Consider the following 27,856-nt stretch of genomic DNA (forward strand, 5'->3'; position numbering starts at 1 on the left):
TATATATCTATATATATATATATATATCTATATGTTTTTGCTACCACCAATCAAAGGGAGAGCATATGAGATATAAAAAAAAAAAATTGGATTAAGCAAGTTACAATTCATGGGCAATACAGTTGCCCTATGACCTACATACCAAACACATTTAACCACTACATAAGGCACACAAATAAAAACGCCATTCCCAGCTATCATTTTCACTTGCCAAAGTACTATCATTTTCGACATTATAGGCAACGTTGCACAACACAACTAATGTAAGACTACAATGGATAACAAATAGTTAATTACAACAACATTCAGCCATAAACAAAATAACAACTAAGTCGATACAACATAGTCTACATAGTCGCCTAGCACTTGTCCATACTGAAGATAACCAGAAGGCCCACGTACAATGCCACCTAAATCGAGTCTCCGGTCGCCTGACAAACATTGTTGTACGGTCGTTAGTTCCCAAATGCGAAGAGCCAAAACCAAATGAAATTCTAAGCATTTTATATAAAAATAGTGACAACACTTGCCTAGTTTGTAACAGTACCACTTGTCGAAGCCCCATGGGAACCGCTTGTCAAAGCCCCACGTGAATTAGGCAACTTCTGCGGTTATGCCCCTCTTCATGACACACTCCGCATCGCTGCCTCGGTTGAATCTCCCTCAAGTCCGGATCTTCCCTCTGGCTTCCCCGTTCTCGCCGTACCCCATCCATTTCATTCCTTAATCTTGATTTCACAGGACGACCTTTGGCTCGCAAAGCTGTGGGTCAGGCACCCACCGTGGTCCGCGAACGTCCCTCCACAATGACTCTGACATGGCACCACAAAATGATGTGCATATGTGTCAATGGCGTTCTTCAAATGTAACAAGGGTCAATATAGCTTGTGGCATTGAGGTGCAGACCTTGAAGAACTTTAATTGCATGTGAACAAGGGATCTTAATGTTTTGCCACTTTCCACAACCACATGTTCTAGCAAATATGCGCACCTCATGACTGTGGTTTCCCCCTCCACCTCTATGGTCGTTGTACGGGGTAACCACTTGATATACCCCAAGTTCATGATTAAAATTCCTCACAATGTGTCCAAAAATTTTCTGCTCATTTTGGTATAGATCCCCATTGCGTAATCACTCCACACCTTACCTTGAGAGAGATTAGAAGTAATTAGTTTATTTCGATCGTGGAAATATGCAACAACTTTGCACCAAATGAACTCAACCATTGCAGCAATGGGCAAACCGCGGGCACCTTTAAGTACCCCATTAAAGCACTCAGAGATATTGGTTGTCATTGCCCCATAACGTCTTCCAACATCATGTGACTGGTCCATTTGTCCAAATCCAAACTCACTAGATATGTATATGGCATATAGCGTGTAATATTGGGATCATCAGGTCTTACACCCCTCAACATATTAATCTCGGCATCCTTAATGGTTTGCATTATGGATCAAATTTAGCTTCATTAGTCACATATCCAGCTTTCAAGGCCAATGCCTTTAGAGTCGGGTCATCAAAGTGCGTGTTGAAGTTGCTAGCAACATGTCGAAGGCAATATGGTGAAATACCCGTTCTCTTCCGTCCTGACCTTAGGCCACTCTCGAATGGCGCATTTGATACCTTTATGTCGGTCAGAAATAATGCAAATGCCATCGGCAGGTATGACATGCTCTATCGAAGTCCTGAGACACTCTAAAAACCATCCCCAACTAGCCCCTGACTCCTTGTCCACAACAGCAAAGGCGAGAGGCAAAACCTTTTGGTTAGCATCGGTTGCCATTGCAATCATCAACACCCCTCGATATTTACCATACAAATGAGTCCCATCAATACTGATCACCGGCCTGCAATATCTGAATGCAGCAATGCATGGAGCAAATGCCCAAAATACATAGCGCAGTAACGTAGTATCATCTATGCCCCTAGGTATGGTGTAATAGCTGTACTGGGTACCCGAATCTTGATCCAAGTATGCCAACAACAACTTTCGCAACCTTTGGTAAGACTCCTTCCAATCCCCGTATATCTTAGCAATGCCTTTTGTTTTGCGTCCCATACCTTATAGTAAGAAAGTTCATGCTTATACTTAGTATGTATGATCCCCCAGAGCTCATCAATAGGAGCAGTGTGCTTTTGTCGCAATCTTCCCACAATTTCTGATGCAACAAAATTAGAATCCATCATTTTACCGTCTCTTCGCCGGCCAAAGGGTAGACAACTATGTGGACCCACATAAGACGTGACCATCCACAGACCATTAAGTTTATCCTTCTTGAATGCCCCAACGTACCACTTACAGTTAGTGTCAATGCATGCGCGCACAATTTAGTTGTGGTCGACCTCCGGATAATAAAATTTCTATTATCACTTGCTGCTGTGAAAGTGAAAGTGAACACAATGCAAACTAAAATCTCACTAGCTGATGGATCAATAGTGAAGGTGCCAGTGAGACATGACCCAATGTTACAAAACGTGAGAATAGTGACTAGAATAGTGTCAGTGTGCCCAGTGGTGAGACATGACTAAATACTGAAGACGTCAGTGTGGTCAGTGTGCCCAGTGGTGAGACGTGACTAGAAATGACCGTTGGTACTCAGTCAAAAATCGAGTTTGTAAGACTCGGTTTTCCTTTTAGCAAACCGAGTCTGTAAGACTCGAGTTCAATACGTGGAACTCGAGTTTTTAAGACTCGAATTCCACGTCCACTCCACCTGGCAATGTTGCCAACTCATATCATAAAAACCGAGCTTGAAAGACTCGATTTAGAAGGCCAAAATCGAGTCTATAAGACTCGAGATGCTACTATGCTATATAGTTTCCCAACCGGGCCAACTAACTAGATAGTTAGAAAAAAAAAATTAGTTTACTATTTTCCCCCTTCAGGCAGTGATTGAAGTCTTGCAAGTTTGCGTAGGACCCTCCCTCCATTTTGTGGGGCCTTTATCTTGACCTGGCCACATTTTTTTTTTTTTGGGCTGCCTGCCAAATGTGCAACGAATGTTAGACAATATTTATTAGACAATGTCCTTCCGTAGTCTTTCCCAGAAAAAAAACTTTCTCATTCAAGGTCCAGGACCATAGACTTTATTTAATAGATTGACAATTTTTATTTTTTTTTTTTGAGAAGGACAATATTGTTTTAATTTAAATGAATTGGGGAATTCTAAATATAAATAAAGTATGCATTATGATGAAATCGTGTTTAGCAACCTAAATATCCAACAAGAATAAGACAAGTTTATCTAATCTATCATACAATATTTAAATCGCTAAGTTTTTTATTGATTTTTATTTGCTCTCACGCGCCACTAATATTACATTTTCATCTATCAAGTTATTAATAACAATTTATTCCTTGATAGTGGCAATTTTTTTTTCCCTGTGGATCTAGACTTATTTTAATTGTATTCTTTTTTAATAACACAAGTGATTAAGGAGAATGCTTCATAAAACCAAAGTCATTAGTTTGAACTCTGAATCTCTCTTTTTTCCTACCCTTAAACCATAACACATTAAATAGTCAACCAAAGCTTTCCTTCCATTACAAAAAATTATTATAAGCTCATTATATTATACTAGAAGTTTTTTATTAAACGGTTATGTAGCCTTTGACTTCTCATTAATGAGTTTTCCAAGTAAGAAAAAAAACATCTTACTTATGGATTGTCTTAGATATCTACTAATTGATGTTTGTTTGTACTCATAAATTTTAATTGAAGGGTTCTTTAAATTTGCACAACCAAGAAATAAAAAATAAAAATTGAGGCTTAAAGTGGAACTTTAAGCCTATTGGTAGTTTAGAGAGTTTGTTATGCTTAAATCTTGACGGCACTTCAAGTAGAGTTTGTTAGTTCCGGTTCCGAGTATAAAATAGGAATAACACTCATTGTAACTTATCTGAGTTTAATACAATTTCCATATATTGAAATTCCTAGAGTATAAAAATTCATGCTTTGAGTTGAATTTTAAAATGAAAGTGTTTATTTTAATTTTAACTTTTACAAAAGAGCTCCATATCTATATATTTCCATTTTATTAAATAAATAAATAAATACTCAAGTACTTTGGAAATAATCCATACTTTCTCATTTTGATTACCCATTAGTTACCACCTGTGCTATGATCCAAGGACAAATTGGTCAATTAACAACAATTAAAAATACACCCCGCCAAATTTTTGGATTTTTTTTTTGGGAGGAAATCCACATTTTGAACTAAAACTCTCACTTTGGCCATTTAAAGGAGAACCCATTTAGACATGAAAATATAAGATCCTATTTAAAAGCTTCTCTCCTTAAAAACCAAACTTGTACCTTTAGCTTATACTAAAAAAAAGTAAAAATACTTGTACGTTGCTCATTTTAATTTAGATTTTTAGACGTGCTCCCCAAAACAAAAGAGTGTGTCTTTCTTGGGGGCAACTTCAAACACGATCTCTAAAAACACCTATTCTTATCTTAATCAAATCATCCTCTAGCTTTAACCAAAACTCTAAATCTCAAAATCCTAAAAAACATAGTAATAATACAAAATTTTTCTCCATCCAATGATATGATAAGCCAAGAATAATAGGTATATACTATAAGGATAGCGACGCGGTATAGCCAAGTCAAATCATAGATATCATGTCCCTGCTTTGGGAGAATGTATTTTGCCATCTTTAATGAGATGACTCTAATAAAGGAGGGGTGATTATAAGAGAGCTATTTTTTTTTTTAAAGAAAAATATTTTAGAGATGATAATAAAATATGTACAAATAAATAAATTATAAATAAGGTATATAGAAATTCTTTTCCATATAATTAAAATGTTATTAAATAAGAAATATATATACTCAAGATATGTTAGGGGTGGAGTGACCAAAATATATATATATATATATATATATCTTGTCAGAGAAAATCAAACCCATAAAAAAATGTTATTTTTATGGAATAATTAATGTTTAGTTTGAAGTAGGGTACTAAGTTTGCAATCCCTTAATATTGATGATTGAAGAGCCACATAAGAAGCCTCATTATTATAGTATGCAAGGCTATGTTTAAAATCCGTTGTAATATTCTGGTATGATCATGTCTTAGCTTTACTTGGCTTTTCCCACCTAAAGTCTTGTGTCCTTTTTGCTTTAACAAAAACAATAATTTCATAATTAGTAGCCAATGGAGAGATTAGGCGTCAATTCATGAAACAAAAGTTGATAATTTGAATATCTCTTTTTTTCATTCTCTTTAAGACCAAAACTTAATTATATTAACGGAAAAAAATTAAAAAATAAAACAAAAAACCTTCGCTTCTCTATAAAAGAAGATTGTCTTATCCAAAGTTCCAAACCATTCAAACTGTCCAATCACTTTCTAATCCTTGTTCTTAGAGCGTAGATTCGAGAAAGCAACATAGACATTTTCTCACTACATCTCTGACACGTTTGCTTAGTATTCTACAAAAAAATATAAAATAAAATAAAATAAAAAGAAGAAGTCTTTTTTACCATCAAAATTTGATTAGACTCAGAAAACTTAATTGAAGTGCTCCTTTTTGTTTTTGTGGGGAAACAAGTGCTCATTAAATTGACACAACCAGAAAGAGAAAAAAGAAAAAAAAGAAGTTCAAGCTTACAGTTTTTTTTTTGATAATAAGTTCAAGCTTATAGTTGGTTGATGCATGACTTGTTTTCTATATGTCCGTCTCATCATTTTTTGGAAAATATCCTTACAAAAAAAAAAAAAATAGATATGGAATTTGAGGCTTTGAGCATTTCATTAATTGATGGTTTATTTAATTTTTTTTTATTGGATAAATTTAACTGTTTAAGATTCATATATATTTAAAATCCAAAAAATCAATAAGGGAGTCTTCCAATTTGCATAAAGTAAACAAAGATAATTGGTCTTATAATAAATTAACAATATAAAAGGAAGTATCGAATTTGCTATTAGAGTCTCTCTCCTCTTCCCCCTAATTTGGCATCTCTAGAACATTACACCCATAAATTCAAATTTTAATAATATTTAGTCCAAAGGCTCATAAAATTCAAAGAAAAATAACTAGAACTTTGAGTCTCTTATTCGAATACCCAAATTAAATCAAATGTCTCTTAATCATAGTGGGGTTGCTATGCTGCCACCATTGTGATCAAAATCAAAATATAATTATACAAAAAGATAATTCTAAAATCATGGTTGTTCAAATAATGCTAATTCAATTTTTAATACTTTTTTTGTATAAAAAATTACAAATTTATAATCCAAAGACTAAACTCTAAGTTCGTTTTATTTTTTGTCCAGGGTCTTTCTTAGCCGGGCAAAACTGTTTGACTTTGAAAAATTGTTTCCTAGTACAAATTTCTTCTGTTCACACTAACGTTGGGATAAAGATAAAACTCATGTCGGTGTGGCTCTAGAATCTTGACAAACAATGAGAAGAAATCAATATTCATTTAATGGGAATATAGGACATCAAAATCTAATACCGTATGCATTGGGTTTTCTTTCTTGGCAGATGGGTGAAGTTTCAGTGGTTGAACTGAAAGTCTAGATAAGTGAGTCCCCAAGTCAAAGAAAAAAAAAGTCAGTTAAAATGAACTTTAGCACAGTATGCCATTTGTAATAAGTCCCAGAAGAGTTGGTTCCGCGAAATACCTCCATTGCTAAAGAATACATTGCAATCCAAAATTTTACAAGTGAATAAAATTTCTATCTTTCTCTTTAAAAAAAGAAAAATCATCATAGTGCCTACACTGTTTCAACAGTATGTCTTGTGTGTGTGCAGTTATATGCAATAGTTTGTGTGAAATGAACACTACTCATTGAAGTCACAATTTCAACACAAAATATATGTGTATGGTTGTGTACAACCGGTGTAAAATAAATATTGGTTATTGGACATACACTTTGAAGTCATGATTTCAATGCAAAGTGTGTGTATAATTGTGTGCAACAGTTTGTGTGAAATAAACGTTACTCATTGAAGTCACGATTTTAATGCTTGTCTCTTAGCATATAAAATTTGTCAAGTGAAAAATATTCAAATATTACAATAAATTCATTCAGCAAAAAAAAAATATTACAATAAATTCCTGTTCCATGTTCGTAGAGTATACTTCATAACACGCAATAAGCATTTTCTCTGCAACACATCAACCAAAGAGTAAGACTGATCTTTTGCGTGCTATATGTCCTTCTCAGTGCCCAGTCCCACATACCTGCCGTGAAGAGAATAGTGTCAAGGCTTAGTAGATGGCCAACAAGTCAACAAGTCAATGAAGTGGTATATGTTCTGGGAAAAAAAAAAGCTAGTCTCCCAAGTCATCCACTATAAAAAGTTGTGTTTATTTGTTTATAGTTGAAAAAATGTTTAATACTTTTTTTTGGTAAAAAAAACAAAAAGAAAAAGTTTATTAATAACAAAAAAGGTTGTACTTTAAAAGTCTTCTGCCATTAAAAAGCAAGTCTTTCTTTTTAGACCTAATAAGTGCATGAGTAATGTATTCGTATTAATCTTCTGTCTTCCTCTATAAAAGTAAAACAAGTTTATCTTAGCTAGCCAGAACATTCAAACTTTGCAATCAACTTCTGATCCTTGCTTTTATTAGTGAAGATTCCAAAAAGCAATATAAACATTTTCTCACAGCACGTCTAACACGTTTGCTTAGTCTTCCACTACAAACAAAAAAAAAAAAAACAACAAGTCTTCCACTAACAACAGGGTAAAATTTATAAGCCACCCTCATGTGCACAAGCAGAATATAACAATAGCATATTTGTTATTATGTATTGATCTATTAGGGATTTGTTTACACGTTAATAAGTCATTTTGTAATTTTTTTAAAAAATTCCAAATTCCATTTACGAGTCACATAAAAGATCTTAGTAGTTAGATAAACTCAAGTACACCTCATGCAAATTACGATAATCTAGTTAATATGGACTTGTAATATTTTAAAAAACTATATTATGAACTTATATGCACTTGAAATTCGGAGTTTAACTTAAAAATAATATTAAACTTTGAAATTTATAATATAATTATTTTATATTTTATTATTTATACACAAATTTTATTTGTAAAGAATAATTATTACTGTGGGGGGAAAAGTCCAACCTTACGTAGTGGGCCTAGAGCCCAATGTAAAGGTTACTATATGTTCGAACAGGCTAAAATTGTTGAAGAGTACTTTGCATGAAAGAAAGGTACTTGGGAGTGAAAAAGATCCATCCGAAGAGAGTACCATCGTTCCAAAGAGATCATTCTTCTCGGATATAAAGATTGTCGGTCATATAAATATCTGGGGGGTTCGAATGAGCTTACTAATGACTTCATCAGTCTGGATAAGTTTTAGACACGCTTGGAGATAAGAAGAATGGAAAAATATCTAAAAAGAAAAGCTGTCACCACCGTATTAAATGCACTGCAACAACTTTTCTGGTCGCATTTATGAGGAGAAGACCCCTGAACAGTGTAACCTCAGCTACCGCCACTCACAAAAAGCTAAAGAAGATACATGACATGACATACACTCAAGTAGGTACCCAGATGAAGAACAAGTGGATGATGGGGATGATGGGGAAGGATATTATATAAAGAAGAAAGGCTCCTGAGGGAGAGGAGGAGAAAGAAAAAAAAAGAGAGACTTCATTGTAGCCCTAAGACCTGTAATCACTACTCATTTTATCATAAACCTCTTCGGACTTCAGTTTACTTAGTCTTTGCGTGTATTTTTCTATTGGTTCATACTTGGAGGTTGTAACCAATTGTTGTTAATTCCATAATCAACCTAGCTCTATCACCCATGCTCTACAAATTTATTGTTTCGGGCTTGGACCACAAATCCTAACCCCACAATTACATTAGAAATTTGTGCTTTATCATTTTTTATCAAGTCAAAGGCAGCAATAATTAATATTCTTTTTATTAAATTTGTGCTTTTTTATTTATCCTTTTTTCATCCTTTATTTTTCTTTTGTAGGTTTTGAGTCTTAAAAGACATTGACATAATATGAATGATTTTATTTTTCTTTTATAAATGAAGTTTGCATGTAAAAGAAATAATAATCCAATAGTTATTATATAAATTATAAAGAAATACATAAAAGAAAATTCATGAAACAGAAGAAGAACATAATAGGAAAAAAAATTAAGACGGAAAAAAAAAAAGAAATTTATCCTTGAGTTCTATTCCTCAAAATTTTGGCATGTAGGCATATCATTCATTGGGTGTGTTGAACTAAATAAAATACAGCTTCAAAATGCAAGAGCACAATAATAAATTTATTATCAAGCTGGTCTTTTTTTATTATTTATTATTTATTTTTTTTAATTTTAAATTCTTTCCAACTAAAAGCTTGTCTTTCGGCATATAAAATAGGTGTAGTTTTTTTTTTGAGAAACAAATTTGTCTAGTTGAATACATTCACATCCTTCAATCAATCCTTCTTCCATCTTTGTAGAGTATAGTTCAGAAAAAGGCAATATTGAAATTTTCTCACGAAACATCAACATGTTTTCCAAAAAAGAAGTCTTCCACTATCAAAAGCTAGTCTACTAAAGTCTCTCACTATAATTTTTTTTCTTAATAAAAAAAGGTTTTTAATTTTTTTTAATTTTAGCTAAGTAAATTGATTGGGAGTGTGCTTCATGAAACAAAACTAGTGACTTCAAATCTCTCTTTGTCCCTTCTCTCCACTATGAAAAAGAAAAAAAAAAGTTTATCTTATCAAAAGCATTCAAAACTTCCAATCAATTCGTGATCCACGTTCCTAAGGTTTAGATTAGAGAAAGCAATATGTTATTTTCTCACAGCACATCAACCCATTTGCTTAGTCTTCCACTACAAATAAAGAAGTCTTCCACCGTCAAAAAGCTTATGCTTTAAAAGTATTCCACCATAATAAGAAAAAAAGAAAAAAAAGTCTTTCTCCTTTAAAGATAATAATTGCATGAGTAATGTTATAAACATAACAATTTTAAACAAAGTTCGACAATAAATTTAGTTGTAGCCTAAGATTACAACTCTACTCAATATTTTTTTATTAGATGTGAATTTTGACAAATCCACTATCGGATTACATTTTTTTTCTTATATCCTCTATATTTACAAAATTTCAATAAAACCAAAGATTAATAGCTATCATCAATCAAATGTTTCATTTTAAATTTTTATAGTCTAAAATTATACATGAAAAATAAGTTTATGAATCAAATATATAGTAAATAACATCTAATAGACATGAAATTTGACGTGTATATTAAGAACATAAAGAATATGCAATTGAATGATTGGATTTTTAAAATATGTAGTCATATTAATTTTTTTTAGTAGAAGGCTATAATTAAGTTTGTACCCTTAGATTACAACTAAGTTTTTGCCAAACTTTGTCCATATTTAGATTGATAGATTTTTTTTTATTGATTTTGTATCTGATCCCACCACTAATATCACATTTTTATTTATCAAATTATTAATAACAATTTGTCTCCTCGATAGTGATTATTTTATGTTAAATATGTGACAAAAAACTAAAAGCTAACTTATTTTTTTTTTTAAAAGAAAATAACTGAAAATAAGATTAATTAAAAAAAAAAAAAAAAGCTGAGACAAAAGGCAAAACTCATTAGTAAAAAGCTAACTTATTTTTTTTTTTAAAAGAAAATAACTGAAAATAAGATTAATTAAAAAAAAAAAAAAAAGCTGAGACAAAAGGCAAAACTCATTAGTTTGAGTCTCTTTTGTCACATCCCTTGAGACTAGAATGTATTCATACGAAGGAGTGATTGGAATAGGTACGAAACAACCAAATCCATGAGATGTAACAATAGAGAAAAATTATACGTTAAAGAAAAATAATCACACACGAAACAGTATTTACGTGGCGACAATTTGCCTACGTCCATGGAGTTGCAGGAATTTCACTATTCTTAGAAAAAAATACAAAATGCGGCAGTACAGTTTTCTCTTAAAAACAACGTCAAACAGTGGGAGATTAAGCCTCAGAAAATCTCCCATTAAAATATGTAACAATATTATTTCAAGTCAAGTCATAATCCGGATCAAACACAACTAGGTTCCACAAAGCCAACGTAGGGAGATTAAAAAAAAAAACAAAAAAATAAAAAATAAAAGCTTTTCTTTGACCTTCCGCTATAAAGCAAGTTTATCTTAGCTAGCCAGAGCATTCAAACTTTCCAATCAACTTTTGATCCTTGTTTTTATTAGAGTGTAGATTCCAAAAAGCAATATAAACATTTTCTCACAGCACGTCTAACACGTTTGCTTAGTTTTCCACTACAAACAAAAAAGAAGAACAACAAGTCTTCCACTAACAACAGGGTAAAATTTATAAGCCACTCTCATGTGCACATGCAAAATATAACAATAGCATATTTGTTATTATGTATTGATCTATTAGGGATTTGTTTACACATTAATAAGTCATTTTGTAATTTTTTTTAAAAAAATTCAAAATTCCATTTACGAGTCACATAAAAGATCTTATTAGTTAGATAAACTCAAGTACAGCTCATGCAAATTACCATAATCTAGTTAATATGGACTTGTAATATTTTAAAAAACTAGATTATGAACTTATATGCACTTGAAATTTGGAGTTTAACTTAAAAATAATATTAAACTTTGAAATTTATAATATAATTATTTTATATTTTATTATTTATACACAAATTTTATTTGTAAAGAATAATTATTACATTAGAAATTTGTGCTTTATCATTTTTTATCAAGTCAAAGGCAGCAATAATTAATATTCTTTTTATTAAATTTGTGCTTTTTTATTTATCCTTTTTTCATCCTTTGTTTTTCTTTTGTAGGTTTTGAGTCTTAAAAGACATTGACATAATATTAATGATTTTATTTTTCTTTTATAAATGAAGTTTGCATGTAAAAGAAATAATAATCCAATAGTTATTATATAAATTATAAAGAATTACATAAAAGAAAATTCATGAAACAGAAGAAGAACATAATAGGAAAAAAAAATTAAGCCGGGAACAAAAAGAAATTTATCCTCGAGTTCTATTCCTCAAAATCTTGGCATGTAGGCATATCATTCATGCAAGAGCACAATAATAAATTTATTATGAAGCTGGTCTCTTTTTTATTATTTATTATTTATTTATTTTATTTTAAATTCTTTCCAACTAAAAGCTTGTCTTTCGGCATATAAAATAGGTGTAGTTTTTTTGAGAAACAAATTTGTCTAGTTGAATACATTCACATCCTTCAATCAATCATTCTTCCATCTTTGTAGAGTACAGTTCAGAAAAAGGCAATATTAAAAATTTCTCGCAAAACATCATGATGTTTTCCAAAAAAGAAGTCTTCCACTATCAAGAGCTAGTCTCCTAAAGTCTTCCACTATAATTTTTTTTTTCCTTAATAAAAAGAGTTTTTTTAATTTTAGCTAACTAAATTGATTGGAAGCGTGCTACATGAAACAAAATTAGTGACTTCAAATCTCTCTTTTTCCCTTCTCTTGACTATAGTGTGGATTTGTTGGGTTGTTATTTTATTCATTTAAATGGGGCCAGTTTAAAAATCTGATGGGCTTTATTGCCTATTAGGCTGAATTTACTGAGGATTTGATTTTGGATTTAATTCATTGGGCCATTTATATTAAGGGTTGGTATTTTTCGATTGTAGCCTTTTGCTAAATGAAGATAAGCTGGTGTAAAGTTTTAGTGTGTGGGCTTGAGTGTCGGATTGGGCCTAGGTTAATGGGTTGGCTGGACTTGAGGTTGTATGTTGACTGAATTTCATTGGTTTTGTTCAAGTTGGCATATTTTTGGTGGGATGTTGCCACTCAATTCATTGGATATTAATTGAAGACCCATTGCTATTATACCACGCAGTTTGTTATATTTCCTAAAAATTCATTTACTGTTAAATCAATTAGATTCAAGTCTTTGTAGTTCTGCAATGGTTGAGGTATGTCCCCAAAAAAGCAAATTGTTGTGCAAATACAATGATACTTAAGTTGATCAAAACATAAGATTGGTCCTTATATAAATCTTGACCTGGAAATGTCTAGATAATGATAGTCACGTATTGAAGCCCAGATAACCTAGCATGCTTGCTGATGATGACCCCAGAAAAAGTATGAATCTAATGTTAACATTGCTTCATACAATCTATTTAAAATATTGAAAACCAATAATAATGAATAAACTCCCATCAAAATACATACAACACAACATCAAACATTTACTCATCTTTTCCTTTCCTCATTTTTCTCGGTGACCTAACATATGGTTTGTGTTATATCCTACACTATCAGGTTCAATTCAACAAGGTTAAATTTTCACTGGAACAAGACAATATTTTAAATATATATGAATTAAGATTAAAAAAAGAAGAGAACCCTATAGACTATATTGGCTATGCTTGTTCCAAAAATTTTTGGGGAAACAAACAAGGCATAGACTGTTGACCGTTTTGGAAGAAGATTTGGAAGGGAGTGAGTTAACCTATGGAATAAAAAGATAGAGATCCGCCATGTAGTCTTCTTCTTCTTCTGGTTCCTCAGCTCAATTGGTGTCGGCTTGGCTCAATTCCCCCATGGTTGAGAGTTTGGCTGCAGTAAGGCTTTGAGTCTGAGGACTAAGTAAATGGGCCAATACTGGGCTTTAGAAAAAATCATTGAACCCAAAGAGACTCATGCTTTTAAGTAGCCCAAGTTAGTAATCCGAATAAAGGACAAAATAGATATACCCTGAGTAATTTCACTGAAAAGATTGTTTACTGAGAGATCAGGAAATTCCAACAATATCATGTTCCCTTCTTTTTCTAGTATCTTTCCCATCAAATGAATTTGAGATAAGTTGAAGAAATGCAACCCAATAAGACCTCAGTATTAACTGATTCATTCAAGTTACTCGAAAGGTTTATGATAGTTAAAATATCGAATAATAGAAGACTCATGGAAAGTACTAGAGAAAAATAAGTAATGATAAGGTTCAAGTTCATTTCAACACACTGGCAAATGTCCTGCGGCTATTATTGGCAAATATCCAAATAGCAGAGGAGAAGCAAGTTTCCATAGTTTTGGAAGAGTATCTTCAACAAATTTGTTGAATTTTTAGCTAAGAGCCATTGGAGGTCTGGTGCTGTCATTTCACCCATCTAGGGTGGTACAAATCTCTAATCCCTGCAAATCTATTCCAGTTTGAAGCAAGGAGTCCACAATGTGTTCAATTTTGCAGTGAAAAAGGTATAATTCTGAAAAAGCTATTGTTGTTCAAGCACAACGGTTCAAGCTTATATTAGGAAGCCAATGAGTTGGGAATTTCAAGTTTTTTGTTCCCAATTTTATATGGGTCAAAGATAGTAAATGTGCCTAGTAATGATTAAGTTCTCCTGATTGAGGTTTATCTTATATATTAAGAACTATCAAGGCACTCTCTATTTGTGTTTTGGAACAAAATGAGGATATTGTTCTGGAAAAGTGATTTGAGTGCAACATTCAAAATTGTGGCATTTGGATATAACCATTATGGTAGCTGACCCTTGAAGCAATTAAATTTTAATCAACAACTTCAAAATTTAGCCATACCTTGGATACATTGCAATCACATTTGTTGATCAATTTAATTTTTTGAAAAGTAATAAATTTATTGATATCAAAAAGGGGAACACCCTAGTACATAGGGAGCGTACAAGGGGTCCAAATGATCAATTTAATGTACATATCCAATTTCCAGAACTGTCTAAAATTCTTATTTATGAGAGGTCTCACTGTTTAAGATTTTTGGGTTTGTAACCAAGTAGGAAATTGTGGACTGATCTAACAAGAACTCACTTTGAAAAAATTAAGTTCAAAAGTAGTCCCACCGGGGCTGACATTCATGACAACAGAGTTTGAAGACAAAGTCTAAATTTTTTTTTTTTTTTTTTGAGACTTCACCAAAATGCATTTCAGACACATTGTCCTCCAAGAAACTCTGTGCAATATTTTAACTCCTTCGAAGTATGAAAGTAGAACTCAGCTTTCTAGTTTATCTAGTGTGGTTCCCCCATTCAATTGATTCAATTTAAGATGTAATGTCCACAAGGTTAACAATTTTCCAAGAGATTTTGAGATGGGACCATCGAAGAAGTTATCATATATACAAAGAAAGATATGCAAGATGCCTAAATTGGTCTGAGAAATCTAGGATTTTCCCTCTAAGCTGACTACTGGACAAAAACATGTTAAGGTTCCAAAAATCAAGTTTGGTACTCCATACCTGGCCTTGTAGATTATTGGAGCCTAAGGAAAGGTTTGAAAGTTTATTACCAATTGCTTTTTTGCCATTAAATGATTCATAGAAAGATTAAGTGGGATGTAAAATTGACATTTTTAGGGACCAATGCGTGTCATGAAGTTGGCTTTGAGGCAACCATATTGCTGAAAGAGAAGGGAGCTAATTCATTAGCTGAAGCAAATTTTTGTTCCCCTTTGAAGGTTGACGCCACTCGTGCAAAAATATTGACGGAAGAAAGATGAGAAACCCACCATAGAGCATTCATACAAAGATCATTTCCCTGCAGATTACAAAAATAAATCTCTGATAGATGTCTAAGCTGCTGACAAATGAAACTCCAAATCCTACAAAAGAGAGATCGAGATGTGTCTCTTCCAAGTAACCAAAATAGCTTGGAATACCCTTACTAGTAGAATTATTAAACTTAACTATTTTAGTAGTTCTAGCTAGAGTAATGAAGGATTAATCCTGCCACCCAATGGCAATCTATATCAGCAGAATTTGAAATTGTTTGGTGGGGCTCGACCCAACTTTCCACTTATATTGTCACATTAGAATCCAGAAATTTTCTTGAACAGACTAAGTCGATAACCCATTTGAAGGATTTTTAAGCGCTTTATAAAGGGATTGTTTCTCTTTCTCATTGCAAGTTACACTGGAGCTCCTTTGCATAAGATGGAATACTAGGGTATTAAAAGGAAAACAAAAGCAAGAGAAGCACAAGAAATTATGAAAGATATAGACATGATGAAGCAATAATTAAGGAAGAATTTCGGTCAAAGGAAACTTAAAACGTTCATAGCAGGCCACAAAACAAGCATGTAGTTAAATAGGCTTTTCACCAAAACTAGTCATTGATGCTTAGGTAACAAATAATGTTTATGCCTTTGTCCATTTCTCCAGTAATTAACCATTGTGATTATTTAAATATCACCTTTGAAGGAACTGTTTACCACCAGCAAATAAACATCATAATTTTCATGTATGCCAAGGTCATAATTCCCTTAAGACTTGTAAATAGGATCTTCAAAGTTCACTAAATACAAAGTTTCTTTCAGGTGGGACAAAGTATTCCACAGTACGATATTGAATTCGACTTCCAAGTTGCAAGTTTCATGTTCTTCTTTATTGGTCCAAAATAGATTGTAAGACAAGCTTTCATATTACATAGGCCTTCAGCCCAAACAAATCTTACTAGGTTTCTGCTGAGTGCTTCTTGGTCATGTCCCCCTTCTTATAGATTTGAGATGCTTGTTCTGAATTCGGAATTAAGAAACTGCATACCAGTAGCAAATAAATGTATAGGAACATGATATCAAATTTCATTTAGACCAAGGTGCAGTAGCTTTTGCAAAAATAATGAAGGAAGCAACATTGCCTAACCAGGTGATGCGCTCACCATCACTGTCTTTATTAATTAAGCACAACCTTTGATTCCCGAAACATCATCTTTTTAGCCGAATGGGAACATATTCATCAAAAAAAAAAAAAAAAAAAAGCAAAACTGATTAGCTAAGTATAACAAAACAAATCTTACCAGCTCTCAGCTGAGTGCTTCTTGGTCATGTCCCCCTTCCTATAGATTTGAGATGCTTGCTCTGACTTTTGAATTAAGAAACTGCATACCAGTAGCAAATAAATGTATAGGAACATGGAAACATGGTATCAAATTTCATTTAGACCAAGGTGCATTAGCTTTTGCAAAAAAAATGAAGGAAGCAACATTGCCTAACCAGGGGATGGGCTCACCATCACTGTCTTGATTAATTAAGCACAACCTTCGATTCCCTAAACATCATCTTTTTAGCCGAATGAGAACATATTCATCATAAAAAAAATTAAAGCAATATTGATTAGCTAAGTATAACCTTTTGTTTCCTAAATATCCTTTTTTAATTTATTTTAAAAGTTAATGAGATTTATTCATTAGAAACAAATACATTGCAAACAAGACTAGCATACTACCAAAAAAGAACCAAAATAATACAAAGAGCCCTATCAACAATAAGGATAAAACACTATAGATTACAGGACAACATATCATCAAAAGCAAACAGAAGATAGAAAAATACAAAGGTTAAGAACTAGAATCAAATACAGTCATAGGGATATTTCAAAAAGAGCACAACCTTTGTTTCTGGCAGACTTCACAATATGCCTGCTTGATGCCAGTCCATCTAACCTTTACAACAATAATCCTGGATGTAGTTTTTTCATCTTTAAGTTGTTCTCAAGCCATTGAGAGTTTTCTCCATCTAAGTTGGATATATAAGAGCAATCCAAGAAACTTCAAAAATGATAACAACAAAGCTTTTCTGCCTTTTAGGATCCTATTGCCCAAGCTAACTATGCACCCCAAGTATGAGGTCTTCTAGGAATGGAACAAAGCCTATTAATTAGAATACCTGGTAAGCTTGAATTGCTAAACTTTTGGTGTAGTAAATCTAATAGCATTTCATGTTGTCCCCCACATTCAGATTTTCCTGATTTTGTAGTTCTAAATTGACATTTTCTGCTACATTGTGATCGATGTTTGCCTCAAAAAACTTTCCCTGAATATGAATTAAAGCCGCAAGATTTACTCATCTAGACCCATTTGATACTGAAATTTTAAAGTTCTTATTCGAATTAACAGGAGAATTGTACAGAAAATTTTCACACAGACATGAATCTCTTTAACATTATGGACTATAGAGAGAGAGAAATCAAATTGGATTGCCTTTGGCAAGATATAGTCATATAGATTACCACTTTTAACAGATGAGTGCTTGTATGAGCTGAAAATTGATTTTAAACTATCAAATTGGATTGCCTTGGACATTTATAGGAAGAAGAAACATAGTATTCCTATATATATATATATATATTCTATCTGTCATCAAAGTAAATGATTTCTTTTAGAAATTAGGTAAAGCAGATCTAGAAAATAGTCATAGGATTGTGCCACTTGTCCCAAAATCATTTCTGTTCCAGGAGAACATTTTAACAAAATAAACAGCAGGTAGTATTTTCATCATCACTTTGGGTAAGCTTGCAAGTCCACTTAGTTGTGATGCAATCTGGTGATGATAATATGCTTTGTTAGTATACTACAATAAAAGCTGATATGCATTTCTTGATATTGTTGTCCTATTTTAACAAATAAATCCTATCATCTTTATTGTAAATCCATGATGATATCTGTTAGTCAAATGCGGCATTTGGAATGGCTGTGTGATGAATGTAAACTGAAATTCTTGGAGCTAAAAGTAAAGAGGAACCACTGGTTCATTAGTTTCAAAATTGAGAATCAAGAAGAGGTGGTGGAGAAACTTGGAAGCCTAGATGAAACCTGAGGACTTTGTAGAGTCTCTGCCTGCCAATGGCTGCTGCCCATGATTTGTATTTCATCACTGATGAGAATTTCCAAAAAGCAAGATTTTTTTCATTGCATGGTAATTCTACTTTTCCTCAAGTAAGGCTATATGCATGCTTAAAGACTAATGTTTCTCCTTTGGAATACTGTGCACATAAATTCTGACAAAAAATCATATCAAATTTTGCTTCCGAAGTAATGTAACTACTCTCAAAATGTTAATGACACATTAGAACTAGAAATTGGATGTCAAACTAGATTTGGCTTCCAGGCTGAACGCTTCTCCTCTTTGAAACCCAAATTTGTGTGGGTTTTAAAGTAGAGTACAGGCCACTTGGAAAAGCACCAAATCTGTGTTTTAATGGAAAGAACTAGGTACCAAGGATCCATACATCCATTGACTGGAAAAAGGGGAAAAAAAAAGCAGCCCATATTAAGAAATAGATTAATAAATCTAGTTGTTTACAGACTTGCTTAAAACTGGAAAGATATAAACAACTAACCTAGTGTTCAGTTCTTTTTAGAGCAAAGTGAAATGACATACCACTCCGTACATAAATAGTTCGTAGAGATTATAGGCAGAAATCATAATCCCAAGCAATTCCAAACTAATATTTGTGGCCACTTGGAGCACAGAGCACATGAACCTGAGCTGCCTTCAGAAGCACACACAAGGACCTGCAATAATCAACTGTATTCCCACAGAGTAAGCTTCTAGCAAGTTACATGCGCACCATAGTACAATACTTTATGATACAAATGTGCAAGAAATACATGTCACAGTGCCAACTCTGTTTCCTTCAGTAGCATTGTGTTCTCAAACAGATTCAAAATGAAGTACGCATTTCAAAATGAACCATATTTCGTATGGCAATAATCAACAAAACTATTAAAACTGAAAACATTGGCACCACCTTAGTATGAGCATATTTCTGAAACCAAAATCCCACAAGGTAGAAGGTTAGCTACAAATTAAATCACAATTGGAACGCAGTACCTACAACGTCACCATTAAACAAGACCACACAATTATTAAGGACATAATGTTTAAAGCATACATTGTACAATACATAACCAGGAATTTTCAAAGACAAACCAAATATGCCCCAAAGCAATTTCTCAGAAGAGAACAAATGTATTTAAAAGATTTACTCAACCAGACCCATTTTAATTGTTAATTCGAAAGATTGTGTAGAATATGAGAGAAATCAAACCTGAGCTTTTTCAATTCTCCTTTGAAGCGGTATTTGTCAGATTCCAGTGAGAGAGATTGAGCATCATATTGTTCCAGAGTCATAAAATCATCTGGAATAGGAGGGAAGCTTCCAAGATGGAGTTGATGGACGTGAGCAGTGAGGTTGTGGCAGACAACACCAAGCCAGTGACAGCAATCCCCATCAACAGTCCAAGAGGAGAGCCGATTTGATGGATCAATAAGATGTTGCTTGAAGTTGAGAAGAGCCTGCCTATCGATGCAACGAAGCTCAGAAAGAAGTCCGGTGCAGAAGAAGAAGAAGAAGTTAGGAAGAAAGAGAAAGGCAAGGAAAAGGAAAAGGAATGAAACGGAAGGTCTGAAGGAAGCCTCCATTATGAGATGAGATGAGATGATTAGAATTAGAAGTAGATAGTTGTGAATTCAACAATAATACTAATTTATAGGAGAGTGATGATGAGGAGGGTCTAGTGCAAATCAGTTTCTTTCAGATCTCTCTCTCTCTCTCTCTTTCTGTTTGCTTTTGCCTTTTGTTTTACGGTTAAAATTCTACTCATCATTATCTCCCTCCATTTTTACGTTGATATGGCCACATTATATTATATCATATCAATTAGCTTACCTTTTTTTTTTTTTTTTTTGAAAGGTCAATTAGCTTACCTGCCAATACGGAAATTTCATTGGTCAATGTTAATTGTCATTACTTTACTCTTAACTTTTATAAAAATTCATGAATCATTAAATTGAGTTTTTTTTGGGATGGGTGGGAGCAATAAACTTTAATGGAATTCTATAAAAACAATTGAGAAACTTTTGTTTTTTTTTTTTGATAAAATATATTGAGATTTGAGAAGCATATATAGCATGCTAAATTGTATATTAACTTATCGGGAGTTTAGCTATATTTTACGGCTTTTTTGGCTAAAAAAATATATTATTTTATTATTATGACAAATAATGGTAAAATCTTATGTGAGAATAGCCTCTCTTTATAAACATTATTTTAAGCATTAAAATTTCACATTTTACACTAAAATTTGATTATATCACATTTTGCATTGAAATGGCTTTGAAAACACAACTTGAGTATAAACACATTTTACACTAAAATTGCAAATTTTGAAGTTACAATACAAAACATAATTTTTTTTAAGAGGCTATTTTTCAAAAAAAAAAATTCACATAAAATAATATTATTTTTTCAAAAATCTCTAAATTTTAACTATTGCAAAGAAACTTGGTATAAAAGCTCTAACGATATTGTATTTGTATAAAGAATACTACTACTGGTGTATTCCAAAAAAGTATAGTTATATTATGCATAGTTCGAGCATGATGAACTCAGCTGGAATGGAAAGGGCACAATAATATTATATCATCAAGAAAACTGACAGAATAATTTTGTGTGTGCAAGTGTTTAAATCTTAAAAGTTTTGGGACATTAATCTCTAGAAAAAAGTTTCTTAGAAATGCAGTTTCTTACTAGTACCAAATATATTCCCATTGATGCTTTATTACAAATATTATTATTATTATTATTGATACAAGGGTTAAAGACTTTAATTATTTTAATTAAAATTGAATCAAGGAATTTTTAAGTATAAATATGATACACATTGTGAATTTTAGTTAGTTTAATTGATAAAGTCTCTTATTGTTGAATAAGAGCTTTAGGGTTTAAACCACACCTACACTAAAAACCAATAGGTGTCTTAGCCTATTGATAAAAAATAGTTATTATAGAGCAAATACTATAAGTTGAAATTCAAATGCATGTGTGTCTATACATGTGTGTATATATATATATATATGAATGTTCCAATAGCGTGTAATACACTATGAACGTTTAGACCCCCAATTAACAAATTACCAATTCAAGCTTAATGTCAAACAATGTACATGCGAAAAATGAACACAAGCTAATAACAGAATTGATAAACAATCTAAACCAAATAAAATAACATCCACAACAGAAATTAAATAGCAAAGATTAAGGGAAGAGAGATGTGATGTGCATGAAATATATACAATAAAGTACTCACATATCTACATATTTAACCTTACTTTTATGTTATTTTGTTACTGATTATATAATATTTTTGTGTTATAGGTAACAAGGGCTTTACATGCAAAGTGGGGCTAAGCCAATTAAATTCAAGTCCAATTCGGATTAGGATTCCAGCCTGCATATCAGTTAGTATTTTTGGCATAACTTTCGGCTCAGATATCCAATCGAGATGATTCAAGTTGGGCTGGAAAGTTAACTTAAAGGGCTACAACTTTGTAGTTTACCAAAAGTTTGAATTCTGAATTTAAATGGGCCAAAATCGGTGGTTAAATGAAGCCTAAAAATCTGAAATTTTCTCCAAACGGGAATTCAACTTGTAATAGGATTCCTTAACCTATTTAAAGGCTCTTTAGGGTAAAAAGAAGGGAGGAGAAACCTGAGAGGAAAAGGGGACTGCCGCATAGAAGAATTTGCTTTTGGGAGTCTTTATGAAGAGGAGGATCTGAGGACAAAGGCAAGAGCTTTATATTGATCAACCAATGCAGATGAAAGACATAAGTTTTATTTGTTTTCTTTTCAATTTTATTTTCTAGAGCATTGATGTAGTCTAGCAATGAACACACAATTTATTTTCTGAGTATTTTATTTTTAATATCTCCATGATTGAGTGTTTAATTCTTATTTTTAATACTTACTATTTTTTTTTTACAAATTATTGTTTGATCAATTGAATTACAATGAGACCGAGAGGTGATTTGTAATTTTAGTTCTAGAATTAAACACCATTAGTTGAGCGAAAGTAGAGATGCTTTACCGCAATTAGTGTAATTTTTTTTTAGAAAATTCAAAGTATGTAACGAATCTCCAGTTAATTAAATTCGCATAGAGATATGGAATTGTTAGCTAAAAATATTTTTGATATTATTCGAGAGAAGATATTGAATAGTTAAGGAATTTTTAATCATCAACGGGAGATTATTAGAATTTAATAATTGGGAAAAATAAATTGTGTGAGATTTGTTAGGTGAAATCAACTGCTCTATATCCATTCTTATCATATTTTTACACTGTTAGAGTTTTATGCTTTGTTAATTCTTTTTATTCATAGATTTATTTTTATTAAATAGTTTAATTTAATTTAGATAGTAGAACATTCCATTTGTTTTCGAATTTCCAAATAGTAATTTATTTAGTGAATTTTGGTATTCAATAACATAGTTAATCCCTGTGGGTTCGACATTCGTTTTCTAAAAACACTTTACTACTTGTTACGATTCTATGCACTTGCAGATTATTTTACGCGAACAAGTTTTTGGCTCCGTTGCTGGGGATTAACTATTTGTTATTGATATTGATACTAGCTAGATATTTACTATTTTGGATTTTATTTCACTTATTCAAAAATTAAAAAATTTTAAAAAAAATTAAAATAGGTGCATCTGAGTTTGTTTTCTTTCTTTTCAGGAAGTAGAAGTGCATGCCCCGATCTAAACCATTAGAGCATACACTCTTTGATCGTAAAATTGAAAGAACCTTACGTCAGCTCAAGAAAGAAAAGAAGAAAGAGGCCAACACATCTCTATCTAAGATGGCCGATCAAGAGCAAAAGGCGTTAAGGGATTATGCTATGTCCTCGGTAAATGGAACTACATTGAGCATAAGGAGGCCAGCCATACAAGCCAATAATTTTGAGATCAAGCCGGCCATCATTCAAATGATACAACAAACTGTCCAGTTTGAGGGGCTATCATAAGAGGATCCTAATGTCCATATTGCAAATTTCTTGGAAATTTGTGATACTTTTAAACATAACAGAGTGACAGATGATGCGATTCGACTAAGACTTTTTCCCTTCTCACTTAGGGATAAAGCAAAAGTTTGGTTGAATTCTTTACCACCTAGCATCATTACTACATGGGAGGAGTTGGCACAAAAATTCTTAACAAAATATTTCCCTCCTACAAAGACAGTAAAGTTAAGGAATGATATCACCACGTTCATCCAATTTGGGGGTGAATCATTATATGAAGCATGGGAGAGGTACAAAAATTATTGCGAAGGTGTCCTCATCATGACCTTCCAGCATGGCTTCAAGTGCAAACATTCTACAATGGTCTAGGAGCTACAAACAGGTCTATGGTTGATGCAGCAACTGGCGGAGCTTTAATGAGTAAAACTCATGAAGCAGCCTATGAACTTCTAGAAGAATTGGCATTCAACAACTATCAATGGCCTACAGAAAGAGCAATGCCAAGAAAGGCAGCTGGAGTTTTAGAACTTGATTCTATTACCTCATTGGTGGCACAAATGGCAACTTTGTCTCAACAACTAGGTAAAATGAATGTTAATGCTATTCAAACTAATGTTGTTTGTGATCATTGTACAGGAAATCATTCAAGTGTCGACTGCCAAGTGGGAAATCCTTTTGCCCAATCGAGTTATGGACAGACAAATTACGTGTCAAATTTTCAACGTCAAAATAATCCATACTCGAACACGTACAATCCTGAATGGAGGAATCACCCCAACTTCTCATGGAGCAATAACCAAGGGCAGGCTAAACCACCTCAGCAATTTCCACAGCAAGAGAAGAAGCCAACACATGAGGACATGTTCATGCAGTACATGCAGAAGACAGATATGGCAATCCAAAACAACTCAGCTTCAATTCGCAATCTTGAGGTGCAAATCGGTCAGCTCTCAAGCATGCTCACAGAGAGGACTGCAGGAACTTTGCCAAGCAACACTGTCACCAATCCGAAAGAGCATGTAAAGGCAATATCATTGAGAAGTGGACGAACATATGAGGAGCCAAAAGTAACAAATGCCAAACAAGATGAAGCTGTGGATAACGAGGAGTCAAAGATGAAGGAAGCCGAGTCAGAGATGAAAGAAGTGGAGCAAGCTGAGAAGACTAAGGAGAATGAAAGAGCTTCAAAATCCAAAAAATCCAGGGAAGTTACTTTTGAGACTTATTCTCCTTCAATTTATGATCCACCATAGACAACAATCCCCATGGGCAGTCCAAGAGGCGAGCCGGTTAGAAAGATCAATAAGGTCTTGCTTGAACTTGAGAAGAGCGTATCGCTCGGTATCGATGCAACAAACCTCAGAGAGTTCGGTGTAGAAGAAGAAGAAGAAGTAGTTAGGAATAAAGAGAAAGGCAAGGAAAAGGAATGAAATGGGTCTTAAGGAACAGTTCATCATCAGATTATTATTATATTATTAGCTGCAAGTGCAAGGCTTACTCATCAAAAAATTACACTAAACATTGGATGCTAATTTATCTGATATTGACGACAGTCTTGTGCCGATCAGTTTTTATTTATTATTTATTATTTATTTTTAACCCTTGGGATTCACGTGATGATGAATAAATTAATAAAATATAAAAATATAGCATGTTTAACATAAAATAAATAATAAAAAAGCGAGTCTCCTAAAGTCTTCCACTATAAAAAGTTGTGTGTTTTTCATTTTTCTATAAAATAGAAGTTTATTATTTTGTTTTGTCAAAAAGAAAAAGAAAAAGAAAATTATTGTTTGGCATTGTCTAACACAATTGATGGGGAGTATGCTCAATAAAATAAGAAGGATGTTAGTTTAAATCTCTCATTTTTCATTCCTTGAGGCCAAACATTTTTTATAATTTTTTTTTGTTAAAAATAAAATAAAACAAAAGGCTTGTCTTCCACTAAAAAAGTAAAAAATAATAGTAATTTTGTCTTATCGAAAGCATTCAAAATTTCTAATCAATTCATGATTCATGTTCATAGAGTTAGACTACAAAAAGCAACCACAATCATCTTTTTCACAAGTCACAAAACATAAACCCTTTTGCATAGTCTTCCACTGCAAAAAAGAAGTTTTTCACTATAAAAAGCAAGTCTTTCATTTTTAAAGACATTAATTGAAGGAGGAATATTATAAACACAACATTTTTTATAATATCTGATTAGACAAATTTTATCGATTCTTATCTGAGCATGTCATCAATATCGTATTTTCACTTATCAAATTATTAAAATAATTTGTCTTTTCGATAGTTGTGATTTGTTTTTTTTTTTTTTTTTGAAGAATTTGAGTAACACAAGTGTTTAGGGAGAATCCTTCATAAAACTAAGTCATTAGTTTGAATGTCTCATTTTTCTGGAAAATGAGAGATTAATTGATGGTTTATTTATTTATTTATTTATTAATGGCTTAATTGATGACTTAGGACTTGTGTGTCTGTGTATATGTATATATTTTTTTAAAGGAGTCCTCTAGTTTGCATAATGTTAATAGAGACAACTAGTCTCATAGTAATATGAAAGGAAGTACTAAATTTGCTATCAAAGTTTCTCTCCTCTCTTCCCCCTAATTCGGTACCACCAATGCCAAATTTTTGTGGAATTCAACACTTCGGGTAGCGAACTCTCCCAACTCTCTTCTCAATTACCTAAATTAGTTGACACAATCAACATAACACCTATAAACAAAAATGTTAATAATATTTAGTTGAAAGACTCATAAAATTTGAAGAAAAATAACCAAAACTTTGAGTCTCTTATTCAAAAACCCAATTTAGATCAAATGCCTCCTAACCATAATGGGGCTGCTATGTTGCCACCATTGTGATCAAAATCAAAATACAAAACGATAATTCTAAACTCCTAATTGTTCAAATAATGATAATTCAATTTATATGATTTTTTTTGAAAGTTACAAATTTATAATCCAAAGACTTTAAACATCTAAAGTCTTAAAAGAGAGTTTTGGAGACTTCGTTTTTCTTTTCCAAAGTCTTTAAAGCCCCCTTTACGTTGGGCAAAACTTTCCACACGTTAGTGTTTAGTTTTCTCCACTGTATAGTTTTTCCAAGAAATTGTAATTCTAGTAAAGTAAAGCTCATGGGTCCTCAAAATTTTGTTCGCTGTATAGTTTTTCCAAGAAAGTGAGTACTAGTAAAGTAAAGCTAATGGGTCCCCAAAATTTTGTCCACCGCCTAGTTTTTCCAAGAAAGTGTAAACTTTCCACACGTTATAGACTTTTAGTGTCTAGTTTTCTCCAAGAAAGTGTAGTTCTAGTAAAGTAAAACTCATGAGTCCCTGAAATCTTGTCCACGATCTAGTGTTTCCAAGAAAGTGTAAACTTTCTACACGTTATAGTGTCTAGTTTTCTCCAAGAAAGTATAATTTTAGTAGAGTAAAGCTCATGGGTCCCCAAAATCTTGTCCACCTAGTTTTCCACACGTTAGTGAAAGTGTAATTCTAGTAACACTAACGTTTTCTTTTTTTGATAAATAGTAACACTAATGTTGAATACATTCAATAACATTTTTCTCCATTTAATTTTTTAGTTAATATAACTTATAAATATATTAAACCTAAAAAGCCGAAACCCAACATATATGAGCTCAATTATGATATATTAATCACCCATACCTTTCATTATTATTCGATGTTGGACTTCACTCGCACATGTACACCCAACATCTAACACTCTTATTTAAAAAAAAAATCTAATTCTCGAGTTCTAAGAAGTGACAAAGCTGACGTGGATAAAAAAATCCATGTAGAACTCAAGTTTCTTAAAATAAATTATAAGATTGTTATAACTTATAAGAGAACTTGAGTCTTAAGGATTTTTATAATATTTTAGTTTCCTTTAAGGAATTGAGACTCGAATTCCATGTGAATTTTTATCTGAACTCGAGTCTCCACGTTGATTTTTTTATCCACATCATATTTGCCACCTCTTGGAACTCAAGTCATCGAGACATGAGTTTCTTGAGTGAACTCGAGTCTTAGAGACTTGAGATGCTTCATAATTAAAATGTTTGTTTTTCGGCCATATAACAAAAACTGTCCAAAGGGGAAAAAAATCCAGGTTTTCTTTGCTGATGGGATGAAATTTTGGTAAGGTACTGAAAGTCTAGATATAATTTCCCAAGTTAAAAAAAAAAAAAAAAAAAAAAAAGACTATTAAAATGTGTTAGTGTCAATTAGTTAAATGCATGGAGTAGTATAGGCATCTTT

The 27,856-nt window shown here is 32.5% G+C and overlaps 1 long non-coding RNA gene and 1 other non-coding gene across 3 annotated transcripts; both read right to left on the minus strand.

Moving 5' to 3' along the window:
• Nucleotides 1-16,788: 16,788 nt before the first annotated feature.
• LOC112004369 (uncharacterized) lies at nt 16,789-20,393 on the minus strand. Of its 2 annotated transcripts, none has more exons than XR_010629818.1 (4): nt 19,830-20,393; nt 19,530-19,612; nt 19,160-19,306; nt 16,789-17,059 (listed from the first exon to the last, which is right to left on the minus strand). It is a non-coding gene; the product is annotated as an uncharacterized LOC112004369 (long non-coding RNA). The 2 variants fall into 2 exon arrangements; XR_010629817.1 differs by having other exon boundaries at nt 16,789-16,878; nt 17,010-19,306.
• Nucleotides 20,394-23,808: 3,415 nt separating this feature from the next.
• LOC112004382 (small nucleolar RNA R71) lies at nt 23,809-23,914 on the minus strand. The gene has a single exon (XR_002882078.1). It is a non-coding gene; the product is annotated as a small nucleolar RNA R71 (small nucleolar RNA).
• Nucleotides 23,915-27,856: the final 3,942 nt, after the last annotated feature.

This window comes from Quercus suber, unplaced genomic scaffold (assembly GCF_002906115.3).
Source record: "Quercus suber isolate HL8 unplaced genomic scaffold, Cork oak 2.0 scaffold_116, whole genome shotgun sequence".
NCBI classification, from domain to species: Eukaryota; Viridiplantae; Streptophyta; class Magnoliopsida; order Fagales; family Fagaceae; genus Quercus; species Quercus suber.